General features: G+C 39.6%; 1 protein-coding gene across 3 annotated transcripts in view; it reads left to right on the top strand.

Moving 5' to 3' along the window:
• LRRC4C (leucine rich repeat containing 4C) overlaps window positions 1–25,333 on the top strand; it is a 765,580-nt gene that overhangs the window by 605,623 nt on the left and 134,624 nt on the right. Inside the window, exon 1 of one of the 3 annotated variants that reach the window (XM_036891795.2) lies at window positions 1,599–3,623. The exons of 1 other annotated variant lie outside the window; for it this stretch is intronic. The gene's annotated coding sequence lies outside the window, so the exon portion shown is untranslated. Of the gene's footprint in view, window positions 1–1,598; window positions 3,624–25,333 lie in introns of those variants that run through there. One more of the 3 variants, XM_057507567.1, reaches the window with a different exon arrangement.

Here is a 25,333-nt window from a genome sequence, read left to right as displayed (position 1 = left end):
GATTAATTCATTCTGAGAAGCTTTAAAGATGTCTGGTAGGTAGCTAATAATCAGCTTTGAAAAACAAATCATTGGCCTTTCCCTTGCTGTCAAAGTCCCTAAAAAGAAAATTTGCATTTCAAATGGCTCCTAGCTTACTTCAGAACCAGAGGGTAGACTCCTTTGAAGCTATCTAGAGCAGCTAGTGAGTGCACTTTTTAATGTTTTATTAGTTGATAAACTGTAATTGGTGTATGAGGGTAAGAGCTTCAAAAGACAAATTAAAGTTATAGTCAACTGCCCACTAGTGTTTTGAATCAATCAATACAGCATTTATTTAAAAATAGGAGCAATGCCATTACCCCTCAATAAATTCCCATTTTGATGCAAGCATAATTATGTCAAAGCTCTCAAGAAACATGGAGAAATTATAATAAATTACAGTCTGTGTGTGAGGAAAGGTCGCTCCCCTTGCAGGTACTGACATTTTAGACACATATTAGAGTATGTGCTTAGTACCCAAAGAAATGTATAGGTATAATTCTTTTTTATTACTGTTTTTTTAACTCTAAGTGAGGAAATATCCATATACTATAAAGAGAACTGAAGAGGGAAGAACATTTGGTGTGAACTTGGATATGCCTCTTTTGTTCCCTTAGTAAAAATTTCCTTTTTGTCTTATGCCACTCACTATGGTTCACTCATTTTGTCTAAAACTGTTTTTAAATCAAGTACACATTCTTATCTTTCAAAAGTAAAGCAAATCAGCAAGTTATTAATTAGGGGACTTGAAACAGAAACATTTGTTTATCCTTCTCCAAGATATATAAATTTTAATTGTTTGAATTTATCATCCCTCATTTTATCTATTTCATATCTCAAGGTCACATACCCAAATAACTAAAAATGAATAAGCACAACTTACCGAAGGGACCCTATGATAATTATACAGTGGAGAAAGAAACCATCTTCAATATAATATTGATAGTACTATTTTGTGCTAGAAGACCCCATCTTTCTAAGAAAACCCTGTGAAATTGAAATGTGCCATCTGCCCCTCCAACGTTATTGGTTAATAGGAAAGCCCACAGACAGTAGGAGGGATGTTGGAATTGAGTTGTCAAGCTGTCCTGGATGTCTTGTACAAACTGAACAGGCCAATTTACTGCAACATTGCATAGGCTGAAGGCTCCTATCTCCCCTTTACAGAGCTTCCTCCTGGTGAGATTATCCCCTTGGACCAGAGCCTCCCTCCCTAGCAGCTTTTCAGCTGTTCCTAGATTTCTTCCGATCAGCCTATCCTAGGTAATAGCACTGCGTTAATCCTTACCCTGTGACCAGTGTGCTTGACGAGGGAAGGGCAGGCTCTTGCCCAGCAATCTGAAAGCAACAGCTTTATGGGTTGGTGATATTTTTGAACCCCAGTGGTGATGTGATTTCAATGTCTTCCCCTTTGTAGCTCCAACTTCTGGCTTTCAGGATGAAAACAGGCAGGCGTTTAGAAAAAACTCACACCTTCTCCCACACAACCCCTGAGTTTCTTCGCCTCTTACCCACCTCCGGGCGTGGGGGACTGCTTTGAGACGCCGCTGTTCTGACTCTGCCCTCCAGGTGGCAGCGGTGCCACACTGCACAGGCACCAATCCCCTCTTCCCCGACTTCAAGTGTTAATGCAATTGACCAATCAGTGCTAAGATGATGGGAGGTAATTGGGTAATTGTATTTTACTGATCGCAAGCAGGGAAAGGGAAAGGAAAAGAGGTAGGAAAGAGGGGAAGAGGGGGGAAGAGGACTGTAGTCCGGAGGAGATTTTGGCAACTAGGACCCAACACATCGGGACGTGGCACTGGCCGAAAGAAATCCTTAGGCTAGCAGGAGCTGCCGCCGGCACAGGGAGCGCATTTATTTATTTGGGGGGAAAAGAGGGGAGAGGAGCAGGAGTGGGAGGAAGAGTTCAAGCAGAAGTGGATGGAAGGGGACCGGGATTTCTGCAGCGCAGGGAGCCACGAACCAGGGCGACGGCGCTAAGGACGTCGCCGAGCAGCTGCGCTCCCGAGAACGCGTCTCCTCCGAGGACCGGCGGGCGACGGGAAGGTCTGCGCGAAGAGGAACCAACTTGTGGCTCCAAAATGTACCCGACGCAGCTGGAAATGATATCAAAGCTGCAGTTTCGTTCGAGAAGGATGAGAGGAGACAGCAATTAGGGATTTTTTTTAAACGTCCTTCGCTCCTTGTTCTATTTTTTTTCTCCCCCATTTTATTACGATTTTTAAATTTGCCTTGACACCCCGTGGGTCCCCTCATTTCGCCCTCCCTGTTTGAAATAAAAACCCCGTTTTAACTTCTCTCTCTGAGGCGCGTCTGGATCCGCTCCCGGCTGATGGAGGAGAAGAGGACCCTGAGGCTGGCAGGGGCCACCAGCGAAGGATCGCGTCACGCGTCTCTCCCGTGATCCCGGGCCTGACCGCGGAGTTCGGCAACACCTGGAGGATCCGGACCGGGTGCCCGGGGTGGGGGCGGGGACAGAAGAAGCAAAAGCCACCCGAGCCTTTAAAAAAAAAAAAAAGCGGGGGGAGGAATGGGTTTCTTCTTGACAGCTGACGGAGCCTTGAAATTTTCTTCCACTACCCCCGCCCCCGCCCCCCGCACTCCATTTAACGTGAGATTATGAAATTGCAGAGGCGGTGGATGGTAGGAGACAGGATATAACGGGGAGTTTGGAGGGAGAGGGGAAGGTGGCTGGCCGGGTGGCTGTGACTGAACCAAAATTCCAGTTGCGCACTGGGCTGTGATGAGAAATCTAATCAGATCTTTGGAGAACGGGCCGGCCAGAATGGCGAGTGGGGGGAGCTGATCCCCGAATTGTTCGAAGGGGGTGGCTGGGGAGAGGAATCGGCAACGTGAGAGGAGACTTTTTTGGTGACGGTGGCGGTTGGGTGCCTTGCGAAAATGAAGGATGCGGGACGCAGCTCTCCCTCGGAACCGAACGCAGTGGATAAACTGATTGTGCAAGAGGGAAGGAAGTACGAAGCTTTTTCTTGTGAAACCTGGATCTTAACACAAATGTGTATATGGGCACACAGGGAGCGTTGAAAAATGAAATACACCAGTGTCAGACCCGCCAGGGTTGGTGTGTTCTGACATAAATAATACTAAAACAGCTGCTCCGCCTCCCCAAAAGGATGGTTGGAAGTGGAGAACCGAGGATCCACAAAGAAAAAGTATGCTCATTTTTTTCTGTAAAGGAGAAAGTAAGCCAAGGAGATATTTTTGGAATTGAAAGTTTGGGGCTTTTTTAGGAAAGTAAAGACTTGGTATGGTGGTGATTTCCTTTCTTTTTGAATTTCCCACAAGAGGAGAGGGAATTAATAATACATCTGCAAAGAAATTTCAGAGAAGAAAGTTGACCGCGGCAGAACGAAGCATTGATTAGGGGAGAGAAACCAGTAAAGCACAGTTGGATTTGTGCCTATGTTGACTAAAATTGACGGATAATTGCAGTTGGATTTTTCTTCATCAGCCTCTTTTCTCTCCCTCCCCCTCTCCCTTTTTTTTTTTTTTCTGGTGTCAAGATCCTGCATTTTCGCTTGTACTTAACCACCTGGATTTCCATCTGGATGTTGCTGTGATCAGTCTGAAATACAGTGAGTGATCCTTATTTTCTTATTTATCAATGAAGAAAATGTCCCTTAATTTAACATTTCTGGCCCCATATCCCTTCAACCCCCCCAACCCCTTAGTGTGATTTTTTAAAGACCTAGTTATTGGGGGTCAGAGTATAGGGAGAGGGTGGCCCAGGCATTTGCTCCATCAGATGGAGCTCACCCATAAGATGGTCTGCTATAATGATGCAGTTTGTCTGCATTCTGGGCAAATACTTTTAGCAAATATGTTCACCAGGAAAAAAAAATCTCCCCAAGAAAGCCACTGCAGTATGGGGTACCTGAGCTATGTGCCTGACACTCTAGAATGCATTTAAGTTGTATGGCAGCCCTGGAGTTAGATGCACAAATGTTTAGCCATTGGAAATCGAAGGGACCCAATTTAAATTTCATTATCCAACCTGACACTGCAGATCAACAGAATGTAGTAACACAAAAATATGGTAATAACCCATGAAGGATGACTTCTGGCTGGGAGGTGGACTGAGGGAGGGAGGGTGTGTATGGGGGAGGAAGAGGTGGAGAAAGGTGGATGTACTTTCCCCATCTCTCTGGAATACACATGCTCATATGTGGTCTTCAAATTTACCTAGATTCTCACCAGTGTTAAGAATGAGAGGAGAAACCACTTTTCTTCAACCCCACCCCCTTGGAACTAATCACTACTTTGAATAACAGAGAGGCCATATGTAGACTGTAGATGGCCTGGGCAGTTGGCTCGGGTTTTGCCAGAAACCTTCCCCAAAACCAGGACAGACTTGAGAGAAAGGCAGAAATCTAGTGTCTTGTGCTAACTTAGGTAAAGGAGCTAAAGAAAAGTCTGTGTTGAGCCACTAATGCTTCTTACGAGCCAGCTTTGTCTTGGGGGAAAAGAGCCAAAAAAAAAGGAAAATAGGAAGGTTGGAAATGTTTATAGTACTTGACAGTCTGTAGGATGACCTGTCTTTCCATCTCCCTCCTCCAGAACTGCCAGAGTCCTGGAGCTGGCTTTTGTTTGTTGTTGTTTAACAAAACTCTTCCTCTTTGTCTTCTCTATTCCTGTCTGAGGACTTCTATCACAATCATAAACTCATATAACTTTAAAGCCAGAAGACTCCTGAGAGATCTCATGCCATAAAAGGAAACTGAGGTCTGAAGAAGCTGTAACTCTGATGAGTGGCCAAACTGTGTAAGGCAGGTAACCCACACAAGCCTCCGAACAGCAGACTAAAGTCAGTTTGGTATCCAAACTGGACAGGAATCAACCATATACATGGCATGGCTGCTCTGTCCCCAGAGCTGCCATTTTTATCTAGTAGGATCAAGAAAGGTACCTGTCCTGAGAACTTGAAATAAACTTCTGCTACTCTGGATCTCCAGGGTAGCCCATCTCCAACATTCATATCCTTCCTTTGACATTTTCTTAAATAGCAGAGCTCAGCTATCTCTAGCTTTAAGACTTTAAAACAAAAACAACGCTGGCATATTCCAAAGGCGATGGAAGGCAGCAATCTCCTGGGTCCCTTCTTGGTGTTGGGCACATTTAATCCAGTGAGTGGTGGTCCCTGGAGAGTCATTCAAGAACCATGGAGTTAGATTTGTATTAGAGAGGTGTTAACAGAAACCAGAAACGCCCGGCTAAAAGCATCTGAGTCTGTTCTGTCACTCACATCATCTATTCTTATCCTTTTCATTACTCCTTAACTAAACGAGCCGACAGCTGAGCACTTCTCTGATTTATTTTTCTGGGCACATGCTTCCTGTTGGGACATAGATCAGGCAATAAATTTACCAATCTATGAAAATAATCATAATGTTTTTCCCCCTCTGAGGTCCCTGTAGGTTTCTTCATTTCTTATAATTTCTTATGGTTTTGCTTATTGTTTGTTTGTTTTTACATGACCACAGTGAAGTCACCACTTGGGGTCATAGATTGACTCAAGTTACATGAAGTTCCTGCTCAGTTGCAACTTAGCACAACTGGCAAAAGAGAAAATAGAGGGTAAAAATGGACGTTTATGGTTTTTACTGCACAGTTCAACTCTGGGCTTCACGTGGGAAACCCAGCCTTGAAATCAGCTTGGCTCTGCCAATCCCAATCAGTGGAGGTTTTTTCCTTTTTCTTTTGGACATCAAAATTTCTTCACTGCTACTTCAATTAGACTTCAAAGTTTGTTCCTGTACTTCACATTGTCACCCCTTCTCTGTGCCCTCCCACTTAGGCATGTGAACTTTTCCCAGAAAGAGAGGAAGGAGGAGGGAATGGAGTAGGGGCTGGGGGGAGGTGGTGGGGGGAAGTGAGAAGGAAAGAGGGAGAGAGAGGAGATATGAATGTGCTTAAAATTGTGGGCTGAAATGTATGTTCCCACCCACTTCCACTTAAATGTGTTCTTCAAAACCTGGAGATGATGGAGCATCTCAGGATGTCATCATCCTTCATGCTAGTGAATCACTTCAGCAGCACTACAGTGAGGGGACACTTTGCCCAGCCTAGGGTTTAGCTCCTTTCACTTGGCAGCCAGAGTTGCTCCTGCATTTTAGGGAACTTATTCATGGACTGATGAGAGAATTTTGACCATGACCAGCTTGGAAATTTACCTTATGAGCTTGTTTCAAGAGCTGAAATTGGTGCCGACTGAGTGACGCTCGTGAATAGGTAGTTGTGTGCTGGATTCTGTGGAGGACCACAGGCCTAGAACGCTGCTGGGTTTTGCACATTTCAAAGTTACCTTTTCAAATACTTTTGTCCTCTGATTTAATAGCTGTGCCTTCTGGGCAACACCTTTACTTTCCCTGGCCCTCAATTTTCTCATCTGTGGAGGTGGGAAACATAATATCAAATAATTAGGATTCACTGTATTAAAATTGTTTTGTGAATCAAAAGTAATGTTATGCAAAGCCCCAAGCATAATAGGCCCTCTAAGAATGACTGTTTGCTATGGTTATTCTTGGATTAATTTGGATTAACTTCTTGGGAATGAGTACAGTCTGGCCAAGCCCTCTACCAGTTCTAGTGGCTACACTTGAGAACCAAGGAATGTTCAACTGACCTTACAGTAGTGGCCAGGTTCTTCTGAGGTCTTTCCAGGACAGATTGACTGCTGCATGTCGTTTTCTACATGAAATGCTGCTTCATACCAGGTACAGAAAAAATATCAAGATTTTCTCTTTGAGGCACAGAAAAACAAATCTCAGCAAAAATAGTTATTGGAATGAAATTTTAAGGATAAAATAATGCTGTTATCATTTTGTGTGTACTTTTAGTCTAAAAGTTGTATAAGAAAGCTCTTATACATTAAATATATAATTTTAGCACATATTACATTGTCTGGACCTGGGATGCACAAAATAAAGGCATATTTCTAGGCAATTATACAATGTAAATTAGATGGGGTAAAAATTCCATCACTAATATTAGGGCCCTCCAAGTTCATAATTTTGATTTGCAGTCTTACTAGAGAACAAATGAATGTATTTGTTATAGTGAATCCAATGTTGAACAACATCTTCACTACATGATAGAATAAAGCCTCAATAGAATGTATGTAATCAAGGTTTCATACAGACAGACACATCTGATTGTGTGCATGTGCAAATCCTCTAACACCAACTTGCCAGTGGTTTTCTGAAGCAGCCCGTCGTGGACATTGCTCATAATTTTATTCTCTGCTACAGCAGCTCTGTGTTCCATTCCTTTCCTCAAAATGCTTCTGGAGACCTTTGACGGAGAGAGTCCTACTGTTTTATTCTTGATGTCGTATCTATGGATGATCTAAGATGGTCAAGCTGAGGAGTTTGTTCATTGGATTTTTATACTGTTTCTTTTCAATTAGGAAAACAATGTGAAATCTGTGTTAATTTTGTGAAACCTTCCTAAAACTTACCATTTTCACTGATCTTAAAAAGCGATGGAAATCACTTTATGGGACTTCTTGCCATTTCATAAATTTTACTCTTTTGTGTTATTTTAAGGGTGACTAAGAAATTCAGTGAACTTAGACTCTGGCATCCTAAGTGAATTTGAATACTCAGTTTTATACTGGGCACACTGGATATGCACCATTTAACCTCTCTAAGCCTGGTTGCTTATCTTTAACTTAGAGGTAATAACAAGCACATGGAACTGACTGCCATGAGGCTGACATCAGATTGCATATGTCATGCAAGGCAGGCATTCAGCAAATGCATATTTAAATTGAGTATCTCTGATTTTAGTTTAGGTAATGCACATTTTGCCAAAAAAACAAAAAACAAAAAAAAACGGATATGGTCTTATGGTCTTATTTCAGGGAAGCCATTAATCTAAATTCATAAATTCATGTTGGTATAGATTTGAAAGGAGAAATATATAGATAAGATTAAGGTTGGCTTAACACAAATAGATATGACCATTTTTGGCAGGATCCTACACTTTTAAACCATATTTGGAAGTGCCTTAGTGAATTCTATTCCCTCAGGGAAGATTGAAGCATACTTTGTGAACTGTAGAAAATATACTGTGTGTCCATGTGAACTTTTTTTAGATTGTCAAATACTTCATAATGCAGGCATAAAAACTTAATGATTTATATATGGTGGCTTAGAAGGCTGTCTGAGGGGATCAAGATTCTGTTGTTCCTTTCTTTTCTTCAAAATAGTTTCTGTGGGGAGATATAAATTTGATGGTTGAAATTTGTTTGGGCAGATCTTGTGGCTGAATAGTGTGCTTGTAACACTGAAGGCAAGGATTTTATTTATTCTCTGTCATGTCCTTAGCTCCTTAGATAAGTGTCTGACAAATAGTGTGCATGCAATAAATATTCCTTGAATGAATAACTGAATTTGGTTTAAGAGACATCACTGCCAAATAACTCAAATGCACATACATACCTCTGTGTATGCACATGTGTGCAGGAACACCCATACACACCAGAAACCTGACTCTCAGGAATCTATAGAAGCTTACTGAGAAATGCCAATGAGTGCACTGACTGAGTTGTGTGTGTGTATGTGTGTGTCATATCTGTACACACACACACACACACACACACACACACATACACACAGATACTAAGTACCACTGAATGGCTCCCTTGTCTTGCAAAAGCTAAGTTCTAAAAGTTAGACAATGCCGTGTATCTTTCTTTTTCCTGATGCTGTCAGTAATGGAATGTAACAATTTGTATGTCATCTTGCCTCTTGCAGGTCAGTCTTGTATTCTCCTCTGTTAAATAAAGGTAGAAATAAGGTAACTTGAAGAACTAAGATTTTAGGGGTCCCAATTCATAATTGACTATCTGGGAGTTCAGGATTCCTGGGAATTATAAATATATAATCCCTGATCGCAGGATACTAGCTTTTAAAAATAAAAGGAAAACAGCATAGTATTCTGAGAGAAAGGTAGAACCATGGTTACAGTGGAGCTATGTAGAGTAAAATGGTGGAGGAAATCTCTAAAGCGTTTGTAGTTGAAATACCATGAGATTTGAAATATACAAGTATTGAATTTCCAACTTCGTTTTACCACCTGTTAGTTGGGGACATCCTAAGTAGGTCAGTTAACTTTGCTGTGCCTCTGTTTCGTCAGCTATCAAAATGGAGGTCATTTCTCTTGCAGTTATTCTGGGAGCATTAATTAAGATGTCTAAGTGTTTGGCATGTGATTGGTACACAATAAATCCTAGCTCACTTGCTTTCTTTTGATTGAAATCTTTGGTTATTTTCCATGGAAATGGGAACATTTAATTGAAAGTCTGTGAGTGTTTTGCTTTACATTTACTGAGGATGTAAATGAAGACTTTATTTTTGCCCGTTTGGTGATCAAAGTTGTTCATATTTTTCTTTGATGTTTTCCAATGTCGATCAGATTTATAATGAAGTCTAAAAATGATGAAAAACTTATGTAAGATTAGTAAACTTTTATTTTAACTTTGACATAGGCTAATGGCAAATTGCTATGCTTATGGAAGCTTTCAACACGTATGGAGTTTATATGTACAATGACATAATAACAATGGTAACTACCATTTATTAAACATTTGATATGCACCAGACACTATGTTGAAAATATATTTTTTTCTCAGTTCTCACTTAGGGACCTGAAACACAAAGAGGCTAAGGGATCTGTCTAAGGTTATACAGGAATTAAGTGGTGGAATAGGAAGTAGAAGCTACATCTCCTCGGATTTTAAAGCTTGAGATCAGAATCAGTAAATTGAAACTTGTTGATTTGGTAGCAAATAAATATGACAGCTCACTGTCATTTAACCTGACAGTCTGAATTTTGTAACTCAAATTGAGATGCCTACAGTCTCCCTTTCTCCTGTTTCTTGAAATGAAGGTTATAACTAGATATTAGATCCCATACACATTATATATTTTTGTCAGTCTTCAGTAATATCCAAGTGTACCCCTAAGTGAGGAAGAGACTTCTCAGAAAGACTTGGGAGACATTGTCCTGACTTATTCAACATTCTAAGGGGTAGAAAGGCTTTACAAAATGCTGTGAGATCATCTGGAAACACTATCTTGTATGAGTAATGTCAATGCTAATAAGCTTGGAGATTAGTTACAATACACTACAAACCCTATAGGCTGCTAATTGTAGGCACCCAAAGCCTGATTCCAATTCTGGTCATGTTGAGCCTCTCTGTATCCCTCATCCCATTACTGTCTTTGACTTTCTGAACCTCTTCAAGAAGTTTGAGGTGCTTCTCACTGTCACTTCCTTTATTCATTTCACTTAATATTGTTTCCGAGTCTTCTGGCTTTCTCCTCAAATACTGAGGGCTTTTGCCTTTGAAACTATTCTATTTCCTGTCATTCCTGAGAGATGTCATCTGGGCTTGTTTTGAGAGATGGCATTTAATCCTTGGCCTCAGCCACCTTGTGTATGCTGAAGACTCCTAGACGTCTATTGCCTGCAGATCCTGCTTACTTACCTGGTCTCTTGTAAGTGCTATACAAGGTATTTTATATGTCATATTACATATAACAAGGCATTATACATAGTGCACCAACTGTAACTAATTATTTTCCCCCCAGGACCCTACATATTTTTAGGTTCAACTGATACGAATATCTCTTTAACCTCCCTCATATCCAACCACTCATCAAATCATTCATCAATCTACTATCATAACCTTAGCTTTCACTGTCTCTCAGTCCACACTTCATTATTCCTGTCTTGGATAGGTTTTCAACTAGTTTTCTGATGATGCCAGTTTTTCTTCAGTATAGCCCATTATGCATTCTCTCTTTAGAAAGGCTATTGAAGAAATAAAGCTGAACATCCCCTTCTCTATATTTTATAAATGTATTTACAAAGTAAAATCCAGATTCTTCTCTTGATAATATCGTCCGGACAGTCTATATTCATGCCTCTTTTGTCTGCTTACCATACTGAATGGTTTATTCCTCTGGTTATATTCCAGGTTAGTTTGGTTCATACTTCCTGAGAACTACTATGTTTGCCAAGAATAATCTCTCATTATGTCAAATCACAGAGCAAGTTTCCTCCTGTCGAAAAATCTTTCCCATCCCCGCTAGGCCTACTGAGTGTCCCATCCTCTGTACATTAGCATTCTGTTCATTGATTCATGATAGCTCTTATAACTGTTACAACATGTCTACACACTTGGCTAAAACCCACTAGATTGTGACTTCTTTTAGGATAAGGACCTCATCTTACTCATCTTGTCATTCCCCACATCTAAATCACTTAGTGTCCAGGAATTTTCAATATAGTTTGGTAGAACCAATAAATGACTGGACTAATCTACCATACCTTTAGAGTGAATTGTTTCCTTCAAAACAGGTTATGGTGTATGCTACCATTTTCCCAATATTTTTACCAGTAGGATCACCTTTTATTATTTTCCTCTAGAGTTCCAATGTTCCAGAACTACTTTGACCAATAAATACATTGCAGTTTGTCCATTTTCCTAATTAAAAACTTATACTTGTCAATCACCACTCTCGAAATGCAGTGGGTGAACACTGTTACCATGAGTTAATATAAACTGAGCTAAAGGAAATAGTATTTGAATTACCTTATACAACTGTATGAGTCCATAAATGGTTTCTAGGTGGAGTTTTGAAGTGTCAATCATGGCTGTTTGGGAGGATTCCAATTTTTAAGATAGTTCTGTAAATATATTTTAGTGCTGTTTTTTTCTCTAACTTATAGCTGCTAATAGGCTCACTACAGGTTTTGCAATACACACTGTTCAATGGCATTGTTCGTGAAGAACATCGCTCACCAAAATGAAGGTGCCCTGTGGGATTGTACATTGCACAAGTCGCACAGTTGTTTGAAGTGGGCCTTCCTACTCATTAATGACTATGGGAAGGAAACTATGACTTTTAATGTTGAGTAATGTCCATATGTGAACTCACACAATGGAAGAATAAAAAAGATCTTTTCCTTACTGAGAATAAAAACTTTGGCGAGCTGCAGTCACTTTTTCTAACATGTAGACACCTGATTTTATGGAGCCAGGCATACCTCCTCAGGAGATGCTCTGGCTTCTTGCTTCAGAAGGGTGTTTCCTCCTGTTTCTCCTAGAAAGAGCAGAAAACACTGGATTAGATGAAATTAAGTGCTAAATGGTAAAACGGTAGTTACGGTTTTTTTTCAATTTTTGACTATAAATGTCTTGAATATGTTGAATTGGAACATTTGTTTTTCTTTCAGTCTTTTTTTCTTTAGTTCCAATTTTAGATGTTTTCTTTCCAGTTTAGTAAATGAAGGAGCAGTAATAAAATGCTTCATAGGGCTTTTAAAATCTGGCTATTTCTTTAAATCCTCTCAAGAACATTTTGGTACCAGAATTTCCAAAGCAATATTCCCTGACTATCACATCCCTTGTGATAAAGTATCAGGACTGGGGAGGTTTGCAAAGGAAGGTTTAGTTAGAAGAGCAAGTGCTAAATTTGATCTCTGGTTCTTAGCAAACTGCTGAGACAACACTGTTTTCTTGGGAGTGGTCCATTTGTTTTATCCAATGAATTTTTACCAAGTCACTGTACAGAATATAGGAGAATTTAGCCATTGGGTTATATTTATTTATTGCTAAGGTAGGATTCTAGGATGGGATAGGTTTCGCAGATTGAAAAACAGTAAGATCCTTTTTTTATGGTTACAAATACTATCACCTAATTATTAAAATTATCTATTATTGTGATATGGTCCTGCCTGAAACAAATTGATTGATTGATTTCTAGTGGTTTAGTAGGTAACCTACTTTCAGTGTGGCTGATCTTTTTTAATTAATTTTTTTTTAGCCTGAGGAATGTAGTACTAAGGAACTCACTTTCAAAACAATAGACAGGCTTTCTTTAAACCAGTGACTTGTTAATGATGGTGGGAACTTCAGTAACTAATATGGGTTTTTTTAAAAAGGTGTGTGACATTTGGAAATATAAAGACATGCCTTTCTTGGATGGTTTACAGTTGAGTTTGAGCCAGTTCTCAGAATGTGTTGACTTTTACAACCTTAGGTAAAAGAAAGAGGGGGTTGGGGATTGCTCTGAGCCTGGCTGTTCTAATCTGGGTGGAGAGAATGCTGATAGTTTAAGTAGCTGATCGCTGGAAAGAATCACTTGGGAAGGGACCAGAGTGTGTGGGGGTGAATGAATTCAAATGAGTTGGGGAGTGATCCAGGGGACTCTCATTTCTTCTAAGTGAAAAGGCAGAAAGTCAGAAGCTCCCTAAAAGAGTTAACATCTACACAGTGGTGTTCAGGAAGGCAAGAATGGAACTATGAAGGCTTTCTCTGTATTGTTTGAACGTTGCCATGGCAATAGTTTCCAGCAGAAGTTACATGTTTTTCAATTCCCCAAAGCAGCAGCAGCATTTCCCTCTCCTTCTCACCCTCCCTCCTGCCTATGTCCCTCAGTTCTTATCTCTCCCTCCTCTCTCTCTCCCCCATCCTTCCTTTTGTTCTCATTTCTTCAACTCCTTCCCCATTAACAACAAAAAGATTCCAACTCCATGAGGAGGTCGCTTTTAGGCAAAAAGTGAGCCAGACATACAGCCCTCTATCCAGGTTTTCGATTCCCTCGTCTGTTTACATATTACAGACCTAATTAGAGGGAAGCTGTGGATGGAAGCAGGGTTCGGGCTTTCCCGTGTTGGTAGGACATTGACCATATTATACTGGTTGGTGTTGTGGTGATACGTTAATTGGATCGCTCCCGGCAAGTGCAGAGCAGCCGTCTCTGACAATTAGAAAGAACAATGAGTTTACTATGAAGGAACCAGTGTGAGGATTAGCATGCATTGCAGGTCTCTGGAAGGTTCCTGTAGACCCCGAGAGAGATCTGCAGTTGAAAATTCCTCCTGTCTCTTTAATGCTAGGCTGCTGTCCCTCCTCCAGCTTATTTTACTGCCAAAGGAAGAGAAGTGAGGGGATAGTGAGAGATCTGGGATGGTGGGTGTCAGGGAACCCTGCTGCAGACCTGGGCCATAGGATATATTGCAGGAATGTTAGGAAAAAATCTTTGCCTGCTTAATGCACGTGGCCAGTGAATTGTGAAATGGGTCTCATTAGAGCCTTTCATATCCCGGCATGTGCCAAAGTACTTTGCCGGCACAGCGCCATCACTTCGGGTCCAACCCTGCTGCTGTTCGCCGCAGCCAAGAAGGGACAGAGGCTCTGTCTGTATTAAAGCCTTCAGTCCCATTGCTCTCTGTCTACTGTTCATTGTAAGGCGTCTCCGGGCCTTTCAGTGCAGCCAGGGATGAGGCACAACACATCCCCTAGGTGTTTGTAGAGGAGAAATATGAAGGATTTTAAGCATCACTGGTGGGCTTGAGACAGCTAGTGCGTGCTGACGCTCAGAGGTTCCCTCTGTCTCCCAGGGCTGGCATCAAAGCTGTCTCTAAGCTTCCATGCAGGTCCGTCCAGATACCCACCTGAAAGAGAGGATGGGTAGTTCAAGGCCAGATTAGTCATCAGAGACCTTTATGTTATTAGATACAGAGGAGCCCTTTGCTTTTTCTCAGATTCATATACTAGAGATTTTGGAATCACATTTTATCTTCTAAAGCATAGCCTGCCAGTAACACAAATAGCTGCCATATGCTGAGTGCTAACTATGTGTCAGGTGCTGTGCATATCTCTTATTTAGAACACCCCATGATTCTACAAGATTGCTGATACAAAAGCATAGACATTGGAGCCAGAGATTAACCTGAACCCTTTCACTTCTTATTTTGTCCACGGACTTGGCAATTTACTAACCCTTTTTAAGCCTCAACTTTCTCATCTACAACATGGGAATAAATATAGTACAGGTTTGTTATAAGTTATAATTGAAATGATACATATAAAACTTGAACCAGAATGCTTGCACATGGAGAACACCGATTATTTGTAAAAATATGAGGCATTTTTTTACAACAATATTATGAAATAATCATTGGGCATTTGTCCCAGGCAGAACAAAGTTCAAATAGTTAAGGGCAGATTGTTTGAAAGAAAGAAAACCGTTTTGGAAGATGAGGTTCTGAATTTGAAATGATGAGGTTCCTGAAACTTTTGATATAACTCACATTTTGGTAAACAGAATAGATAGGATCATTGAAAAAAACTTCTGTTGCATTCACTCTGGATGGGTAATTTTCATTCATTCATATTAGGGTTTTCTTGCAGGACTGATCTTTTGGGACTTATATCAGTTGTGAAGACTTAGATTTGGAAATAGGAAAGAAGAATTATGACTATATTAAACAAAAAGGGAGAGTTTTTTAAGACATGCATTGCAAAGTCCTGCAGTACATTAAGTTCAGGCATGGTTTGATTGAGATATTAACAATGTCCCAGGAGCTCCCGCTCTAGTTTCTCTACAATTCTTTTGGTTCAGTCCTGTAACAGATGATTTGCATCCTCAGACTATTGTTTTGCATTCCCTCACTAATCCACCAAAGAAAGATTAATACTTTTACCCCACCATTTCTAGAGAACATCCTAAAATCTAAGCTGACTGGATTAGTTTAAGTTAGATGCACACTCATTGACCAATCACTGGGTTCAAGAATGTAGTTGAGGATCAAAGGGATCCCCAGATGGAATTCAGGGGCTATTCAGAGACACGAAGAATTAACTGCTGGAGAGATAATCATAAATAAATGCTACAGAGCTAATGGTGAATGGGAAGGATGAATTATGTTTCATGCTGTGACCTGCTACAAGGGTTAATTTTGTTTGTACTTCTCTGTAATGCTACATTGTATTTAGGTATTGATGTTTTAATTATCATCTAGGGAATTATGTTCTTCCTGCCATCATCTGGCTGTAGCCATCAGTTTTTCAGAGGAACAGCTTCATCTGCATTCATGCTATTTTTGCATAGTTCCTCTCATCTCTTAGGAAGAGGTCCTTATTTCTGAAAGGGAATTTACAGGCTTTTCTGAAAGTGAAGAAACGAAAGCAAAAACAAAAGAATCTTGTTTAATGGAACAGTTCATTTACAGGAGTTCTTAAAACCACTCCAAACACCCATGCTCCTAGTCAGCTTGCACCAGTCATGGGTGTACTTCTACTCAGCTTTGATTTCATCTCATCTGTCACTGCAAAGATCTCTGAAATGACATAGTCCATCCCTGTGTGCTTTCAGCCTACCCACGGACAGTGATCCAGGTAATAAGGCACATAGTTTCATTGATTCTCAATAGGCAAAGTGCAGGAAATACTTATCTGGACTTTGGATATAAGTATTTGTTAAGATCTTTATCAAAATACATGACTGCCTACCATGTCAAAGGATTGGGAATTCTCTCTTTTGTACACTGTGTGTATCATATTGTGCACAAGGTAGGTACCTTATTCATGTTTATGTAGTACCCTGCTCTGAGTTGAGGGTCTGTCTAATCGAGTTCAAATGCTTCTCATTAAAACTGTTGAAGAGAAAACTGCTGGTGGAGTAGGTTGTGCCAGGGAAAGTTGTAACAATGAAGAAGACGCCTGTTTATTGACCACCTGTAATTTGGTAGGAACTACAGTGGGTTATTTTATATATTTTATATCATTGTGCCCTTCCAAAAACTGCAATAATAATAATAATAATAATAAATCAGTAATAGGTAACATTTATCGAGTGATTACTGTGTATAGGCCCTGTTCTAAACGCTTTACCTTTGTAATGACACTGAATCCACAGCAAATGAGCACTTTTTTTAAAACATGAGGAAAGGGAAGCTTAGATAGGCTCAATGTTTACCCATGTCACAGAGCTAATAAATGACAGAACTCTGCTGTGAAATTCTAGTCAACCCTGTGGTTTTTTGTTTTGCTGTGCTGTGCTGTCTCTCACATCAGACTACTTAATAAAAAGAAAAAAAATCACTTAAATTTAGTTCCTGTAAGTTTAATGAAATCAAAACAGCAACACCTCTAACTCTTTTTTTAACCTCACTTCCTTCTATATTTTTCCTGCCTGCACACCCTCCCACCCAAGGTGTTCTCAGCTTTGACAATCTGTTACAGTATGTTTCAACCTCTAGTTTGGCTGGGGCAGCTGCTCAGCAACAATGCTGGATATTTGAAAGTAAAATTTTTCCTACCCTATTTATTATGCCAGCCGTTTGAAATCATCACAAATAAACCACAAGGATGTTTTAGGAGGTCTTCCTGTTTGTCTTTTGTTGCGAAGAGTGAAGAAACATTTCACACCCCAGTAGTCCCCTGGCAACTGAACTTTGAATACCCTACCTATATCAGAAATTGGCAGGCCTTCCACTTTAAGGTATGATGATAGGAATAGTCACATGCTTAGCTGCATAAGGCTGTATCACATATTTCCTGTCTTGGTTGTAATCATCAGACGACATCCCCCTCCATATACAGAAAAGTCACCTTTGGCCTTTTCCTCCGCATCTCCTATGAGTCTTTATTCTTCCCCACCAGGATGGAACGTGGGAGAGGCAAGAGAGGAGACAACTCTGGGGCACTGTTTTTGCTGCCTTTCCCAAGAAGCTTCTGAACAAAATAGCTGTTTTCAGCTTCTCTGGGCATTGGGCCAGCTGAGAGGCAGTGCCCCAAGTCAGATTCCTTACTCCTTCGCCATCTTACCCTTCCTTTTGCTTATGAGATAGACACTGCAGCGGTAGGGAAAGCTGGAGGGACATACTGCAACTGCAGCATATATGGACACAAATATGTGCTTGCTTACGTAGGTGAGCACGCACACATAACCCCCACGGTCGTTTATGTACGTGGGCATGCACGCACACAAAATCCCCACACTCACATACATGAGCACACATGCACACGTAATCCCCACGCTCACTTAAGTACATGAGCATGTACACACATGTAATCCCCATGCTTGCTTACATACATGAGCACGTGCACACATGTAATGCCCACCAGTTTGTCTCGGTATCCTGCGTTCCCACATGACTTCTGAAGGGCGTCCTGGAGGGGTCTGCCATTCATCTTTATCTACGATTCAAGATACAAGGAGAAAGAACATATACAGGGCAGTAGACTATAGATCCTGGGCACAGTTTGACATCTGAGAATTAGCCTCTTTATTGCCTACTATATATTTGACCCAGTAGCTTCTGTTGAAAAAATATGAAGTGACTTTAATATCAGTGTGGCTTCTTATCCCCAAATCTAATGCTCTTTAAAAACAAACGGAAAAGACTTGGTGCTACTTACTATTTTATAATATCTGAACCACTGGTTTCCTGCCCCTTGGGGCTGGCAAGACACCATAGGTTCTTGCTTCATAATGACTCCAGAATATGCCCCTTTACTACCTAACCTAGGCGTTTAGCATTTATCAGGCTCTGATAACTTTAATCTCTCCCTGATTTGCCCTTCTCCTTCTAGTCCATCTATATAACCAGTTATTTATCTTCCAAACGCCCGGCTTTTGTGTTGGTCTCCTACTGGTAAACTCACTTGTAAACTAAACATCAAAGCCTGAAACCTGGTACTCATCGTACGGGCCTGTATATCTCAGCCTTTTCTCTTTTCTCAGTTTCAGTCTTTATTTCTTACTATGCCTTGCCATTTTCCATGCCCTAGACACTGCTTGTATGGGCAATCATTCTATGTGCCTTCTCTTTATTTCCCCACTTACAGCGTAGGCTTTCAGAGGTCAGCCCCGTTGACCCCGGGGTTCTTGTTCGCGGAGTGGAAGAATGAATTTTGCAAACACTCAAGGGTAGGAGAGCAAGGCAGAGGCTTTTATTTAGAGAGAAAGCAAGAGGACAGAGCTCTCGGCTCAGGCCGAGAGGGGACAAGAGAGCCCCGGATGCTTTGTCTAGGGATTTTATAGACAGTTGAGAGACAAAGAGCTAGGGATGTACACCTGCTAAGTGGTCCCAAAATGTTTACTTTTAAAGAAACACTAAGTTTCTTACTAGTCTTCCTGGTTATTTACAAGAATTTTACTGCTGATTTCCTCCCAGGATAGCAGCTTTCTGGTCTGGGAGCATACCACTCAAGACTGCCTGCTTTGCTCCCAAGGTGGGCTGAGTTATTGTGTGCTTGTTAAGAAACTTACTTTTTAACTAATTGGGTTTTAAAGATGCAATCTTGTTTTAAAGAGGAATCCTTCCTGCTTTTACTATGTTGTTTTGGGCTTGCTTGCTACATTGCCCAAGTTGCAAATCATTTGTTTAGGGCTGGAGGAAGAAAAGCAGCAGCTGGGTGAAGTTAGCAAAATAATCTGGGCTCCCCAGCAGGCCAAAGCAAATCCCACAATGGATTATCTTGCTTTGTTTTTTCCCAGAGGCCCTCACCCTACTCTGTCTAAGCCCATGGTCCCTGTTTCACCTTGACTTAGACTTCTGTAACCTCGCTGCCATGCCTTACATAGAGGAGATAATACATGCTTCAGAACTGAGAGAAAAACTTGCATCACAGGTTTCAAACTGGTCTTAAAAAAAGAAAAAGTATGGCTTTGTTTTCAATTAGATTCTCATTACATTTGCTAATAGACTCCTAGATTTTCTTGGGTCTAGGCAACTCGTCCATTAGGGGAATCCACCTAACAGTGTGTCTGTCATCTTTGAAGTAAAAGGAACTCCCTTGGAGCTGCTATTCGAAGAGCAGTAACTCAGAGCTCTAGGTTTCCTGTGGCTCTTAGCTTAGTAGGGATGTGGATCTTCTTAGTCAAAGGAATTTTCTTCTGTCTTCGAAGACATTCCTATGTTTTTCAGAGGGCTGCCTGCTTCTGTTGTTCTGTAGTGCTAACAGGATGGATGGGTTTCCCAAAAGATGTGCCAGTGTGTACAAGATGTTTCTTTTGCAAATCTTATTCTGTGAAAGTTATAAGGAGCATATGAAGTTGTAGCTCTTCATGTTTTAAATTTCTTACCCGTTTGCTTATTATTCTATCTAATATGTGGCATTGGTTCCTGAAGCTAATCCTCAAAATGGGCAGCTATCATGATGAAGGTTGCAATAACAAATAGAGGGAAAGAGGCAGAATTTAGTGAGTTTCTCACAAAATTAAATTTACATGATTTAAAAAACTGATCTTTTATTCTTTTTTTTTTTTCCTTGTCATTTCATTAGGGTCAATATGTCCTTTTCTAAAGAAGAATGATTATGATAGTAATGTGGCATTTAAAAACATTCTGTTTTTTTTAAAAAAAACTATATTTTTTGTTCTTATAGTTGGTATTTAAAAATATTTTCCTATATACTTCTTGGGTGGGTAGTCATTGATGTGCCTATTGTTTGTTTATATGGTATTTTAAAACATTTTCTCCTAATGGCATTATTTGGCAAGATAAGTGTTTCTACAAATATGTGTTGTATGTGTGTATTCCCAAAAATCTATGACAAATGACACCACATCTGTCATTAACTTCAAATGTTCAATAGTCTAGGACATCTCCATAAGATGCAAACTTTAGAACTCTGAGAAAAATCTTGAACAGGTGTTTGTCAGTAAAATAGGAAATGTGAGCCCATATCACCACAGCTTCACCAGAAGCATCTTGGGAACGGCTGTTGCCCGCTGCGGAATGCCATCCTCTAAGGTGACATTCCTGTTGGGGCTGTAGCACTCCAAGCAAGTCACCTCCCCATCTCTGAGCCTCTGTATCTGTGAAAGGAGGAATTTGATTTAGATGCTCTCTACTGTTCCTTGTAGCTCTCTATTTCTAAATCTAAGACATTTCTTAGAACTATTTGAAGAAGTGGAAAGACATCTTCTTTTTTTCCTCTTCTCAGGTATTCTGGATGGCTTATTTCCTTTCTGTACCTTTTCTGGCCCTCCTCCATCTCCTTTTTTTATCATGATTGTCGAATTTATGTCTTTCCTCTCCTGTCTGTGTCTAGCCAAGTCCTTCTCCACTTTAGATTTGCCTTTTCTGTGTGTGTCGATTCCGCAGGGTAAGCACTTCATTTCAGACTTGCTTCCACTAATTAACTACAAAATTAAGTAGGTGAATTCATTGATTCAGCACTTGGTTTGATGTTTATATTAACTCATTAAAAGGGAGCCCTAGATGTGGCCAGAGGCTTGATGGGAATCTTCCCCTTCTCCGCCCCTGCCCCCGCCCCTAAATCTTTGACTTCCCACACAAGATTGCTATCTCGCTGTTTCTCAGAAGTATTCTTGCATCTGGGGAGCAGCCAAATGACCTTACCGAAGCTGCGCCGGACAGGAATTCCATTCTTTGTGACTATGGAAACAACCGTTTCTTGTTCTTCTTTGCCTTCCCCAGCTTAACTGGCCACCGCTTCAGTTCTACTTTTGATGTACCCGAAGAATTCCCTCTGGGTACCTGCTGAGATTTCAGTGATATCTATTCCATGTCAGATGCCCCCATAGCCACTGCCCAGCTGTCCCCAACCCTGTGAGGAAAATAGGCCTACACACCTGGTAGAAATCCTCACCTCATGTCATACAGAGAATTTATATAAGAGGCTGTAGTAGGGTTACATACCCCACATCAGAGCCATCAACTAATTCTCAGAAAAGTATTGACTTAAAATATATTTTCATTTTTGTTCCCAGCAATCGTATTTCCTTTCATTCATTTTTGCCTTAGCCCATAGTAACAGCAGGTGAATGTCAGGTATGGTGGTCATTTGTCACAGAATTGTGTTTACCCTTTTAAGACTTTTTAGACATTTTTTTCCATTTTTGTAGGGATTCATGGTTTCTTTCAAATCTCTAAAGGTAGTATCTAGCTGATAAAATGTTATTATAATAAAATAAAATGGAACATGGTTTGTAATAGTGCAGCATCCATCGTAAAAGAGGCTTTCCTTGGAACCCATCCAATGAGTTCAGTTACTTGTCAAAAGTAACTGGATTCAAAGAAAAATGTACTAAATGTATGTTCTCAGGTTTTTTGTACCTTCTATACTTTCTGCCCCTGTTAAAAGGCCTGACCTCAGTGCCACTACCTTAAAATAGTTCATTTTATTTGTTCCACTTATTAAATTCTGTGCATTGATAATTAGCATAAATTCACCTTATCTTCCCATTATGGCATTAATAGTAGCCTCTGTGTTTCCCTACCCACTCCACTTTATGCACACCTCTATCATAGCACTTACCTCATCATTTAGTGATTGTGCTTATCATCTATCTTCTCCACATCGTTATGAACTTTTTCTAGGTAGAGAGGCCAGGGTTATTTTTGTTAGTGTGCCTCTTTGATGTATAGTAGGTACTCAGTCACGTCGAAAGAAAATAAACAGAACATTTAAGTGTAGAATTTGTTTAAAGCAAGATTTAATCCTTCTGGTAATAACACAATTTGAATTGGGTTAAGTTTTTCTATTGTAAAACTCAATATTACAATATTTTGAATTTCGTGTTTAATAGTACTATTAAACTCACTGTATACCTTTTTGTTATATAAAACTACTTTGGGTTTTAAAACATCTACACATCATTTTAAAATATGATTGAATTAATATAACTGAAGGGACGAATTTGTTTCAACTAAGTTGTTGTTAATCTTTAGTTACTTAAGAAATTTTTTTTTTTTGCCAAAACAATCAGTAAGTTCTACTTTTTATAGTGCAACCATTTTATATTTGTAAATTTATTCTGCAAGAGACAGAGACACAGAGAAGAAAGCTAAGGTCATACTGACATGTCTCAGACAGACCAAATTAAATTGGTAATTGTCAAGTTCCTTTTAATGTCCTATAGTATAAACATAAACATGCAAGTTTTGGTAATGCTTTGCATTCAAATTCAAAAAAGCTTTCAATAATATTTGAAACATACATGTATGTGTGTATATGTATATACATGCACATATAATATATATATACATATACACACATATATGTTGACCCTTGAACAACACCAGTTTGAACTGTGTGGGTCCACTTTTAGGCAGTTTCTTTTTCTTCATATTTTTTCAATATATAAAAAGAAAATTTTCTTGAGATTTGTGGCAATTTGTAAAAAATTTTTCTCCAGCTTTATTGTAAGAATATGGCATATAATGCATATAACACATAAAATATGTTATTTGACAGTTTATGTTATCAGTATGGTTTCTGGTCAACAATAGGCTGTTAGTAATCAAGTTTTTGGGGAGTTGAAAGTTAAATGTGGATTTTTGATTGGGGGCGGGGTTTTCAGCATCCCTACCTCCATGTTGTTCAAGGGTCACTGTAAATGTGATAGATACACACACGCACACACACACACACACACACACACACACATATACATACGTATTTCTTGGTAGATCACAATTTAAGAGCCTGGATTCTATTTCCAGTGCTTTTCTGTTTAAGATATTATGATGTAACTCGATTATAGGCTTATTAAAAATGTAATAGAATGTGGGAGATAAGGGTAATGAAGGGTTATTTCCATTGGTACTAAAATGATATTTTTCATCATGAAATACAGTTGAAATTAAGTATAATTGTTGCCCATTCACAAATTTGTACAAGAAAATATTATTTCAAAATCACATTCCTTTGAAAGCCAGGTACTATTGTTTGAACTTTTCTAGCAATAATTATAGCCCAACTGAAATGTTGGAAGTAAAAAAAAAAATTTTTAAACATGTTATGAAAAGGTTCACATTGCTTTCCATTTGAGAACTTATTGCTGCTAAATTTCAGCTCCTGACATCTTTCTACAGTTGGGCTATAGTAATTGATTAAAATAAAACAGAATTTCACAAAGTACTGGGTACTGTGGCCAGTTTTGGTACAATTAGATAATTGTGGACTCAAGGGAAATGTGTGCATTTCACAAAGTAAAATCTGTGTCTAAAAGTAGGAAAACTAGTATTATAGATTATCAGTTTTGGTTCAAGGGATTTGAATTTTGACACACACAGTCCCTTTTAAAAGATAAATTATCATTCAGGAATCTTTTTTTTCCTTCTGAAGCAGTAATGCACTTGGTGTCTTTGCAATGACAGAAAGAAGGAATGAATCACAGGTTTACACTCTGTTCATGGAGTCTGAATAATTTAATTAATGCTTTTATAATAAGACTTGCTTTCCTCCAGGATGATTTTCAGTTGAGACTTTGAACCAAGGAAGATGTTTCATTGAAATTATGATTTCTCATTAGCAGCTATTTTGTTCTTTTTTTTTAATGCACTAGAGTTGAACAGGCTGAGGAACAATTGTTCTTTCTCTTTGGGTCTTATACACTTTAGAAGTATAGCAAAAGCTATGGGACTCTCACACTTCTGCGTGCATGCAACACAATTTTTTTCAGTTATTTCAGGAAGTTCACAGAATCCCTTCCATGTAACTTAGTTAAAGGATAGGTGATTCTTGGAATGAATTTACCTGGATCATCTGCAAAGCTAGAACGTATTGCAATCTTCTTATATATCAGAGGCTTCAATTTTTGAATCAGACTTGGATGTATCAAAGAAGGTTTGAGTCCATTATGATATTTATTTTACCTTTTCCTTGAGTATATAAGATTGGGTTCATAGTATTCTACACTTTATGGATGAGTTTTTGTTGTTTTATTTTCTTTTTCTGAGGCCATTGGGGGAAAATGTTAACTATAAAGGAGCCACCACATAGCTCTTTTCTTATGGAAATGTCAAAATATTTTCCCATTATTGGTTCTGTTTCTTCATGCAATTTCTATGAGTGAAAACCTCTCAGCTTTGTGGAACTTGTGAGTGTATCTGTGTTTAGTTTATGTTCAATTTGGATGATGCCCATTATAGTGTGCAAACATGTATTGATGTGTCCCACTAAGGTTTCTAAGAATATTTTATAGCACTGAACATTAGATAGAGCATTTTGGAATAGGATGTAATGGGCTTACAGGAATTATATTAATAAATTAAAGTGGCTTGAATATTGTGGTTCATTCCTTGATTGTCAAATCATAAGATGTGGTAGAATAAAATGCTGATGTATAATTCCCTGGGTCTGGGATGTAGTCATGGATGAATCCCTTGATACTCACCATGATGTTATCATGTGTCAGTCACAAAAGAGACCTTCCCTGTGAGATCACCTGCCCTCACCTACATTGACAAATAGTGCTCTACCTTCAGAGTTGATGAAAGTGAATAAACCTCAGTGAGAGGTTTGGGCTTGGGCAGAAATACTGTTTTGGTAGCTTGAGGAGGCAAGGAATATCTGAGGCTCAGGTTCACAGAGGCAGTTTCAGCCACGACCAGGATCTGAACATATTTGACAGTTTATTTAGTTCAGCACAGGTTATTAAATGTCTGCTAGCCACTACCAATTTATGCTAGTTATGAAATCCTGTCTAGTACAGAGCTGTAATGTTAC

This window comes from Manis pentadactyla, chromosome 9 (assembly GCF_030020395.1).
Source record: "Manis pentadactyla isolate mManPen7 chromosome 9, mManPen7.hap1, whole genome shotgun sequence".
NCBI lineage: Eukaryota > Metazoa > Chordata > Mammalia > Pholidota > Manidae > Manis > Manis pentadactyla.
This window is presented reverse-complemented; position numbering and strand designations above follow the sequence as displayed.